This window comes from Passer montanus, unplaced genomic scaffold, assembly GCF_014805655.1.
Source record: "Passer montanus isolate IOZ18808 unplaced genomic scaffold, ASM1480565v1 scaffold55, whole genome shotgun sequence".
Taxonomy (NCBI): Eukaryota; Metazoa; Chordata; class Aves; order Passeriformes; family Passeridae; genus Passer; species Passer montanus.
In genome coordinates, this window is record NW_024370485.1 from 3,377,577 (window position 1) to 3,389,085 (window position 11,509).

Sequence of the window (11,509 nt, forward strand, 5' to 3'; positions counted from 1 at the left end):
ATAATAGGATTTGTAATAGTGGCCCCGCCGCTTCCCGCCGCGCCGCCGCCCGCGGCCGCCATCTTGGGCAAGGAGACAAGGCACCCGCGCCAGCGCCGGCCAGCCGAGCGCCGAGCGCCTCCAACGCGGCACCCGCGGGGCGGGGCGCCGGCTTGCCGAGCGCATCGATGAGCGGCGGGGCCCCGCGGGGCCGGGGGACGCACCGGGACACACGGGACACACCGGGACACACCTGCCCCGGCTCCGACCCCGACACACCAGTGCAGGTGTGCCACGCCGGGGCAGCTTCCCTCGGTGTCCGCAGGAGACCGAGCTGGCTGGGCTCGCAGCCCGGGCTGGGGCTGGCTGCTTGCTGCTGCCGTGGTGGGTCGGTGGGAAAGGGGGAAATCCTGATATTAAACAGGATTGCCTAAAAAGCCAGCACTCCATGAGATTAGCTCGTTCATTATTGCAAAGGCTTCAAGAGAGACGTTAAAAAAGCCCTCAGGAAACAGCCAGAAAGTGTGAAAAATGTGTATTTTGTGATTGGCTTTTCGCAAGTATTAAAATGAATATTGTATGTGTTATGTTAGAAAGCTGTGCTGTGTTAATTTTCGTAAGTAATGTATTAAATATAGTTTTATGTTATAACATAATGTTAAAATAGAAACTATGCTATGTAATATATTTTTTTAAGAAAGGACTCGCACAGGATAGAAGCCATAGGACACCTAAATCTTTCAGAGAAAGGGAATTTTTTGCTCCCTTATCAGCAGCAAACTAACTTCTTCCCCCCTCGCTCAGACAGGAAGATGGCATGAGAATTAAGAGGAAGAAATTGACAGTGACCAGACAGAATCCTGGTTTGAATGGAATTTATGCATCATGTATGAGATGTATGAATATGCAACAGGCTGTCGTTTTTAAGGGTTAATCCTGTGTTAATGAGTGTCCTTTTCCGGTTTAATTCTGCCCAGAAAAAGGTACCCGGACATCCATATCTCTTTGTTTTTATTGTCTCATACTGTCCTAATCTCAATTGTTCAAATCTTATTACTCTAATTATATTACTATTTTAATAGAAACTATGCTATGTAATATATTTTTTTAAGAAAGGACTCGCACAGGATAGAAGCCATAGGACACCTAAATCTTTCAGAGAAAGGGAATTTTTTGCTCCCTTATCAGCAGCAGACTAACTTCTTCCCCCCTCGCTCAGACAGGAAGATGGCATGAGGATTAAGAGGAAGAAATTGACAGTAACTAGACAGAATCCTGGTTTGAATGGAATTTATGCATCATGTATGAGATGTATGAATATGCAACAGGCTGTCGTTTTTAAGGGTTAATCCTCTGTTAATGAGTGTCCTTTTTCAGTCTTATTCTGCCCAGAAAAAGGTACCCGGACATCCATATCTCTTTGTTTTTATTGTCTCATATTGTCCTAATCTCAATTGTTCAAATCTTATTACTCTACTTATATTACTATTTTAATAACCACTTTATTACTGTTAAACTTTTAAAATCTTAAAAAACAAGTGATTGGCGTTTTTCACCAAAGGAATCCTTTTCCCCACTAGGTTAGCCCTTCTTCGCTCTGCCCTGTTGGGTGGCTCAACAAACCTCGTTTCACTCATGCCACATTGGATCTCATAATCTCCCCTGATGCGAGAGCTGCCGTGTTGTTTGGGTGCCGGCCGGTACCCCCGTGACTCGGGCAGAGCTGCTCGCAGTCCCTGGCTGGCTGCAGGCTGTGTTCCCAGCCGTGCCTGCGTTACCCCTGCCCGTCACACACAGGCCGTTCTGAAACTCCCACAGATCCAACTTCTGCTCCTGCTGGTGCCTTTGTGTCCTAACCAGTACAGAATGGTGATGGTAATTATTTGCAGTCCAGCAGGGCCTAGAGGAATTGGAAGAGAATGGAGGCCTGTGCCTGTTATGCTGTGTGAAAGCGTGGTTTGATCCACAGGGAGGGGTTCAGCCTGTACACACAGCTCAGTGTCTGCAGTGCAGCAGCTGGAACACAGCAGGGCCAGCCCCCAGGCTGAGCACAAAGCCTCTGCTGATGTTCTCATGCATGTACACGTGTGCTACTGGCGAAACCAAAATCACTCCTTGCCCTCCAGACCCTAACTGAGGGAGGAATCACCAAGGTGGACAAGTGCCTCTGCAAATTTATGACCAGGATCTTGCCAGAGCTGAACCTGACATGACCTACTCCTTTATTCTGCTTATTGGTGATGTTTCTAGGGGTCCCAATGGTGGATTCATACCTTATTTGACAGTGCACAGCACAACAAAATCACAGTTCCCATGTTTTTATAGTCTGCAGCTTTCTTGCTCATACTACAGGCTGTACAAAAACATCTATGGACATAACAGAAACATCAGTCAGCTCCTGGGAGCCCCTGGCCTATGGGTCAGGTGGAGGTAGGATGGGAGCAAGTCAGAAGAAGCTGTGAGAGGCTCCATGCAGCCCAAAGAAACAGGGATTCAGATTGCTTTGAAAATTGAGAGCTTAAATTATCCTGGTATTTGATGAGAGCAAGCATTTGGTAATGATAGCTAGTAAATGCATGGGGATGGTATGTTTAATATTCTGCACTCTAGAAAGAGAAAGCACATGAGCTCCCCTGCAGTTTAATGTTTTTAGTGCTGGATGGTTCATAGGTATTAGACTGTGTCAGAACTGTGTGTATATGAGAGAGAATGAATTTGCAGGTAAATTTGCAAAAATGAACATCTAGCATATCTAGGATACTTGCACATAAAGCCACTGAAGTACCAATCATTCAGACTTCCCTTGCTGAGTTCCATCCAAGTTTCTTTCCTCCCACAGAACAAACATAATAGTAATAATAATAGGAATTGTAATAGTAGCAACAATAACATATAGTCCCTTCTACTGCACTTTTCATCAGTGAAGAAATGCTCAGAAAAATTAATTTCAATCATTCCCATTCTTCAGAGCCCATAAAGGGAGCCAGCCAGCACAAAACATTGACATTTATTGGGTGCTTTCAGACAGCTTAGCCTTTCGCTTTTCTAGAAAATCCAGGAATTTCTTTAGAGTATACTCCTAGATTAAACAGGTCAGGTGGGGAAAATGCCAGAATGCTGATAGCAAATTTAAGAGAGTCACAACCCCTTCAAATTCTTAATGCTTGACAGAATTGTTTCTTTGTACTCTGGAATATAGGAGGTCATAGCAAGGGAATCAGGAAATCAAACAGTCCCTATAGCTTTTAAGACCTGAAGTGCAACTTCCGTCAGTTTCAGATTGTTATGAGGATATTGCTTATTCCTTTTGCTCAGAGCAGCTTGCATTCTTTTGCCTACATCCCTGGGAAAGAAATGGCAAAAGGGTACATGGTATGTTCCCTCAGGTGTCCTCTTGTCTGTGAGTTACACATTGTATGAATGCTCTTGGCAGAGCAGAACATTTTAGGATGTGTGTATAGTTCCCTATCCTTAATGCAAGATTAGCTATGTGCTAAGGACTTTCTGCCCATGAAGCCTCCCAATCCAGCCTTGCTTTCCCCACTTTATTTCCACCATGCATCCTTGTCTACTTATTTTCTCCTGACTGAACAACAGTCCAAGCTGCTAGATTTAGCAGCCCTCTTTTGTTTCCTTGGGTTTTAGTACTTAGTTTTGTGGTGTGTCAAGTGCAATGAGTGTAAGAGGAATGAGTAATGAGCACGAGCTTACAACCACGTTATGTACTGAATTAAATTCAGCACTCAGCTGTGTGAACAATTATCAATTTTACCTGTCATAGTTTTGCAACTCATAAATCTCTTTTCACTCCTTGCAGTTTCTCATATTTTTCCCTAGATTCTGAGATGATTGGGCATTAACTGGAATGGGACCTGGTTTAAAACTGCTTCTCTCCACCTATGGATGAAAAGCAGCACACAGGCAGTGCTATTCATGGAGCACTCGTTAGTCCTGTTTCTTGTTTTGCACAGACAGTGTTACTCTTTGTGCACGTTATAGCACTTGTGTGTTGTAGCTGTTATCAGCTACCAAGCTATCCTTAAACAGGAAAGTGGAGGAAGTGACCACGATGTCATAGTGACTTTAGGTGTGGTGAACTTTGCTTGCTTGCTTGCCATTTGCCTCACCCATATAATTTTCTTAGTCTTATTTATAAGCAATGCTGGTGACTCCTCTTTGGATACAAGGACTTGTTTCCTTAGAGAATCAAAACCTCAAAAGATTTTTTATGTTCATTGTTTCAGTGTGTGGGGACTTTATTTAAATTACTTCCCATTTGTCTTTGCTTTTTTGCAGGATGCATTAATTTTCATGCCTCTTCATCTTTCAGTACAGTCATTAACGAAACCACAAAGGTGTGTGCATTCATTTGTAATGTCAATAGAGCAGCCTGAATGTTCCCTGGAGCCACAGCATCTGTCACAGTGGGGACACGCCTTCTCCTCCTGCTCTTCGTGCTGCACCCTCTGCATTCATGCTGAGAGAGCTAAGGTGAGATGGGAGGTCAGTCCATCTGGAAGGGAAATAGTATGGTAAACTACAGTAGGATTTGTGGGGTCTGGAGAGGAAGAGCTTGTTCCTGAAAGTGGTTAAGCAAAGGGGAAAGGACTATACCAGGCCGATACACAAAAAAGAAACGCTAAATAAGTGCAGGCAATCTGTCAGCATTGAATTTGCCTCTTTTCACTAACTTTGCTGTCTCCCTTCTTACCACCTGCCAGGGAGGTAGAATTGGTTTTTTCTGAGTTTCATGGAGCCATGCAAGGCATATTGCATTGCTTTCAGCACTGAGGTTGTTCTCCATGCCTGTTCTCTGGAGACCTTGCTGGTGTCTGCTCACAGCCCTGGTCCCATGAAACAGCAGGCATTCAGCTCTATCTGTATTCTTGGATTGCATTTTTCTTTTTTTCCCTTCAGTTTGTTAATTTATTTAAATTCTTCCTCTCATACCTTGATTCCATTATAATCCTCTTCTGTACAGGTCAGACCGACCGGCTCTTCTCTTCTTAGACATTGTAGCATGATCCTTCACCTTTAGGAAAAAAAGCCTGTAACTCTGGGATGCTTCATTCTTGCAGCTTTCTGTTTATGATAGATCAAGGGTGTTGACATCTGTCCTGTATTGGGTAGCAGAAATGACCATATTACTAATATTTCTCTCCAGATAATGTAGATGGCTCATAGCTAATTCTGTGGACCAAGCCCGCATATTGTCTCTGCTTCTGGCTACAGATGCCAGTGCTGGAGATCAGAACTTTTGGGAAAAGCAGGAGATTTCACCGTTACCTGAACAGCTCAAAAGTGGCAATGGAGATTGCAGAGGCTGGCAACAGGACAGTGCTGCCTGCAAAATTCTTGAGATGCTAGTTGAGGTAATGCCAAGCTTGTGACTGTAGCGTGCCATGGTCTATGGAGCTGCTGCAAAAATATGGGCAAGAGACAATATGTGGAAAGGGCTCCAGACTCACCAAGGCTCACTCACAGCAAAGGCCAGGAAATGTACTGATGTGATGAGAGCTGAGGAATAAAAAAAAGTTATGAATTGATGCTGCAAAAATATGGGCAAGAGACAGCATGCTCCAGACTCACCAAGGCTGGAGTCATAGCAAAGGCCAGAAAATGTACTGATGTGATGAGAGCTGAGGAATAAAAAAAAGTTATGAATTGCAGAGTGGTATGTGTTAGGAGAAGCTGGGGTGTTGCAGGACATTTTATGTGTTTTACATAACAGGTAATTTTCAATGCTTTCAGGGTCACAGGATAAGACAACATGATCTGGGTCATCAAGTGGTGTTCCTCGCTATTGTAGGCCCACTGTCATTCAATCCGTTATTGTAAACTGATCAATCTTTATCCTTAAAGTAATCAAGTCTCATTCCCCCAAAATGCTCATTGGAAGACCAAGTCTCTTTTGTCTGATGGTTAGGAACCGTCTCCTAACTACCAGCTTAAACGTATACATGGTTAGCTTGCGTTCATTTGTTCTTGTGCCAACATCTTATTTTACCAATATTATTATTGGTTTTTGTGGCTGATTTTGCTCAGAAGTATTTCTAGAAAGCTGTCGTACCTGCACTCATTCTCATTTTGCAAATAGAATATGTCACTCAAAGGAAACGTAGACGTATAGAGACGTCGACTTCTCTTTCCCCAAATGTGTAAAAGCAGTTAGCCCTTGGTGTGGAGGTAAATATAGCTGGTCAGGGATACAGTGACTCACTGTATCCTGTATTCAGTGAATCCTCTATCCTGTATACAGTGAATCACATTTTTTTGTGATTGCACTGTTGTTTGCAAGCTTGCTTAAAGAAGCCTCACCTCTCACTGTGCCACAGGCTGAAATAAAATTAAGTGAAGCTCACTTTTCTGTGTTACAGGAGAACCTAAAAATAATGACCTGTGGCATTGCAACCTGGTACAAGACAACTATCGAATGGGCAATTCTGCAGTCTAAGCTGTGGCTGAGCTCATGCTGGGAAAGATGGAGGAATGAAAGGCCTCTATAAAATTAATTTTAGCTGTGCTTTGCACCAAGCAGACAGAAGAGTCATAAAGCTGAGCTTAAAATTTTTGTGTGAAGACAGTATTGGTCTGAAGTGTAAGTACAAATGTGGGATAAACTTGAAATGAGAACATTTTCTTTGTAATGCACATCAGAAACCTTCAGAAGAAGTTAAGGCGCTTCAAGATGAATCAGAGGGGAAGCTCCTTCAGCTCGTCGCTCACTGCACTGTGCAACATTTTGAAATTTTTTCTTTTCTTTCATCAACTGCTCTCCAGATGGAAGCTGAGGATCTTCAGTATTGTCTGGGGATGCTGAAGCTGTGGCAGTCTGAGAAGCAGTTTTGACCAAATCCTTATCATGCGCCTGGGGTGTGTACTGATCACTTGTACACAAGGGGGATAAATTGTTCTCCCAAGAAATACTGGTCCTAAATAAGGCACATGGGTCTGTGTGCCCCTTATTTGTTTTGGTGAGAGACCTAGGAAAGAGTTTGGTGGGCTTCAGTCATGATTTCAGAATGGGAGAATATAAAAAAAAAGCAACATAAAACCTGTTGTTTGTTCCTATGCAGGATGTAGCAGTGTACTTACATAGAGAGAAGTAGAGAGATTGTATCAGTGTATATCCCAGTCATAACTCATTTATTTTCTTAACACTACCAGCCAGGGAAGGCTATTGAGTATTGGTGCTGCACTTGGAGCACAGAAAGAATGGGATGTTTTACAGTCCTGGATTCAATTAATGGTTAAATGTCTCAGGTAATAGAAGCATTTACTGCATCACTCGAGAGCATTCTATTGTCTGCTAGATTTCATAAGCAAGGAGTTTTAGTTTTGATATAGTTGAGCTGCTTGCTTTTTCTGAAAAAATAAATGACCAAATAAAAACCAAATCTGAAAACCTTCCCCACTGAGTCTATTTCAGTTGTTGCTGTTTTCTTCACATTTTCCTCCTTGAAATGCATTAGTTTCCAGTTGAAAGAACCTGAAGAAAAGATGCTTATTATGAAGAAAATTGCAAATTAGCACAGCTCAAAACACCCCCACAGCAGTGTTCTAGTAAAATAAGTGAGGCTGGGCCAAAACCTCTATATATTCATTTAGATCATTCTATATTTAGATTTAGCAGTCCTATTACTGAGCTAAAATTTAGGACTCTTTAGACACATTTGTCCCAGAAACAGCACTGGTAAATTACAAGCTCTGATAGGTGGGAGGATGAGGACAGTGTCTAAGATCTAACAAGGAGGAAAGTAACAGCCATTCTCCCATTTCTGTTAAGTGCATTTGCATATTTTCAGCACATTCAACAAATGAATAGTTCTGTGCTTGGACAAAATCAGTGGCTAAAGAGAAGCAAAATGCACCAAGTCTGGTGTGTGGGATATTGCAGTGCTGTTATGCAAATTGGTGCTATGTCTTCAGCAGGAGTTTTCAGTTCAATTTATATCTACTCCAAAGGAGAAGAGTGCGTTTTAGTCAGATCACTGGGATGAGACTATGCATGGAAAAACTCCCATATAAAGAAAAATTGAAACATCAGTGAAAAGATGGAGAAGGGATGGAAAATGTACACCATGTAAGGCAGAGTGCAGCAGAAGATGTGACCACTAATCACTGAGGATTTTTTGTGAAGCAAGGAGAAAGGAGAGCTTAGTGGGGAGGGAAATGACTGGTAAAATGAAGCTTTGTGCTATGACAAAAAAAGGCAGTGGAAATCTTTCTTGGAGTACAGGAGCACAATTTTAAGTAAGGGTGGAAATTTCTGTGTTAATTCTAGTGTAATTACTGTAGTTGAAAATACACTTTTTATTTAAGCTCTTCCATTCTGGAAAGCAGAGCCCTGCCATATTCCAGAACAGAAGGTGAATTTGAATTCTGAGAACCTGTCAAGAAATGTTTATGGGAGACAAATGATCACATAAATGTCAAATGCATCATTTCTTAAGTGTTCCTGCTCTGGTCATTGCTAGCAGTCATGTCTCAGCACTATCTTTTGGGCTGAACGTGGATCTACACAACCTTATGTTCATTATGTGCTGAAGACATCCTGCAGTGTATTTTTCACCGTGTTCCTCTCTTTACCGCAGGTAAGTTCACAGTTTATGTCTGTATTATTCTGCACTGCTAAGCTAGTGCTGCCTGCCAAGATTTACAGCATCTTCCCTTAAGCTAAATGGTTATAAAAATCACTAGATGGCAGCAGTGCCATTTCTGGGCTCCTGTTGCCCTGAACTCCTGGTCTCAGTTTGTGCTCTGGGGTGCTCTTGCAGCCCGTTCCCAGCTTTGCAAGCTATGCAAGGGCAGCTATACCTACCGAGAAAATACTTGCTTCTTCCTCAGCAAGAAATTTGTGTTCTCCATTTGGTACCTTCACAAAGGCTGGGTTTTAATGGGTGATTCCCTATTTTTCCTTTAGACTCCTTGTTTTTCTCTGAAATGGCCCAAATTTGTGGCTTGCAGACACTGGTATATACACATGCTAATGGCTGTGTTGCTATGATATGTTATATGCTTCCAAGGTAGTGCAGGGTAACTAACTTAGCTTTGGCTGTGGGCAGAGAATATCCCTGGAACCAACAGAGATTCACTCCACAGCTCAGGTATGAAACTGGATAAGAGGAATTTGTTAATGGCACTGTTCGTTGTTGTTGTGCTGTTGCAGTTGGCTTTGCTCGACAAAATGCTAAAAGCAAAGTGCTAAGAGGAGAGAAATACACTGGAGAATTAAAAATCAGAATAATTTTGGTCTTGAACAATCCTCAGGTTTCCCAATTCAGGAATTTCCTGGGAAAAGCAATAATTCCAGTCAGCTCCCCAGCTACAACCATTAGACCCTGAGGCTCCATAGTAGTGTGATGAACGGGTGCACAGCCTGGCTGGTGGTGTCAGTGTTGTTTTGCTTGCTTTCCAAAGAAGTCTTACCAAACTTAAGCAGTCTCCAGGTTCCCTTCAGAAGTCAGTGTCAAAACCAGGAGAAAGTTTTCTCTGGTGATCACAATCTGGTCTTTGTGGGTTCAGTAGCTCTTTCCCTGTCTGCTTCAATGACAAGCTGAACTCTAGGGCAGGGGCAAGAAGGAAAGGCTATTGTGATTCCTCTGGCTTGCTTTTTTTTTAACAGATCCTCCCCCACTCCCCTCCCCCAACCAAAAACCAACTCACACTTTTATTCCTCATAAAAAAACCCTCTTCAGTGGAGTTTTAGGTCTGGAAATGGACCAAGGCAACTTTGTTCAAATGTGCTGGGAAGGACATGGCTCTTGGCTCTTATTACAGATTTTAAGATCACCTTCACCAGGTGATCTTATTTATTTCTCACAAAATAAAAAAAAGTCCTGCTGTGCTCTACAAAAAGGCAGATGGGGGTTTCAAAACTGAGGGTCATCAAACATAATTCTGGATAGAGATTCTTCCAAGGTCACTTACTCTTTAATTTATGGAAGTACTGATTTATTTTTTAAATTTGATACTGGGGGTTGATGCATCTGGAAACTCTCACAAGGTTAAGAGCTTAATTCTTATTTCCACAAGTTCCTATTACTTGTGGTGGTGAAAAGAATCCTCCAAACTGATGCTAATCCATGCATTTTTGAGGCCTTCTTTACAAAGTCAGAGTTGTGGAAAGGTAAGTTGAAAAGAAAAGCAGACCATTTTATGTGTTACACTCCCAAATACACATTTTGGTCTACAAATTTTCACTTTCTCATTCTCCCTCCTACTTCACTTGCTCCATGCTGTCCTTCAGCAGGGGTTGAAATTTTGAAATGGATTTAAAACAAAAATACTTGCTCTGTTTTATTATGAGCATATTTCGTGGGGGAAAAATGGATTGTATTTTTATTGGACTGAATGCATTCAATTGCAGCAACTTTTATTATTTTGAAGCAAAGTTTTGTTATTCAAACAAAAGCCTAAGTGGTACCTACTATGCCAACTCTAAGCATTTTTGTACAGCTCATTTTTAAATTAGCCTTTAGGATTTACTTGACTAAATCAAGCCTCAGGAAAGAGAAGCTTGCAGGGGGGACATCACTGCATTAGAGGTGATAAAATGAGAAATGAGAGAGACGAACATCAGTGCAAACTCATCAGCATTAGAATAAACTCAGAAATAGACATTCTACATTTCCATAATACTGTCAGCTGCCACTACAGAGACAGGGATCTATTACTTCTGTTTATACTGCTGCTAACTTAATTTATAGCAATTTATTGTATAAAAGCAGACAGTAACTTGGCTGGCTGGGGGAAAAAATCCTCTTTGTGCTGAAAATAAAAATGATAATGCACATAATAGATTTCTGAAAGTAATTTGAATGGCCGGTTGAAACACAAGGTGAGTTAGATATATTTTTAGTAAATCTCAGCACGACTTCCCTACTTTCATATGCACATTTGCAGATGGATCGATAAAGGGCAGACATGGGACATTTACTTTGTAAGATTGGATGGGCCCAGGTTATTCACCACTTGCAGGCTTCTTTATTTTGCTGTGGCTGCATGGGGGGATGAAGCAAGAGCAGGAATGGGCACAATGTCCCCAGGGCTGAAATCAGGTGCCTATTCATGATCAGCCTTGTGAGAAAAGAATCTGACACAGCCTTGTGTCAGAAAAAAACTGAGCAGTTCATGTCATTTCTGTCCAGATGGTGGCGAGGATAAGAAACACCAAACTTTCCACAGCTTTCAATCTAAGGAAGTATCTAGAAGATATTTTTCAGGCAGACACATGTATGCCCTGATTTTGCTCCAAACCAGCTGACACAAGCCCTAGACTGGAGGTTTTGTTAATGTTGGTGCCCCATCTCAGTGTCTCAGCTCGGACTTAGCCCTGTGCCCACCACCACTGCTCCATGCTGGGGCTGGAGCTGATGGCTTCCTGTCAGACTGGCTGCAGAGCAGGCTGACATTGCTTTGCAAGATCCCATGAAGACATACTAGGGGTGGTGGGATTTCAGCCCTTTGTTAAAGCCTGTGGCCTGACGCTGTCAGACCTGTCCTGCTCTCAAGGAGAGGTCCTTGGGCT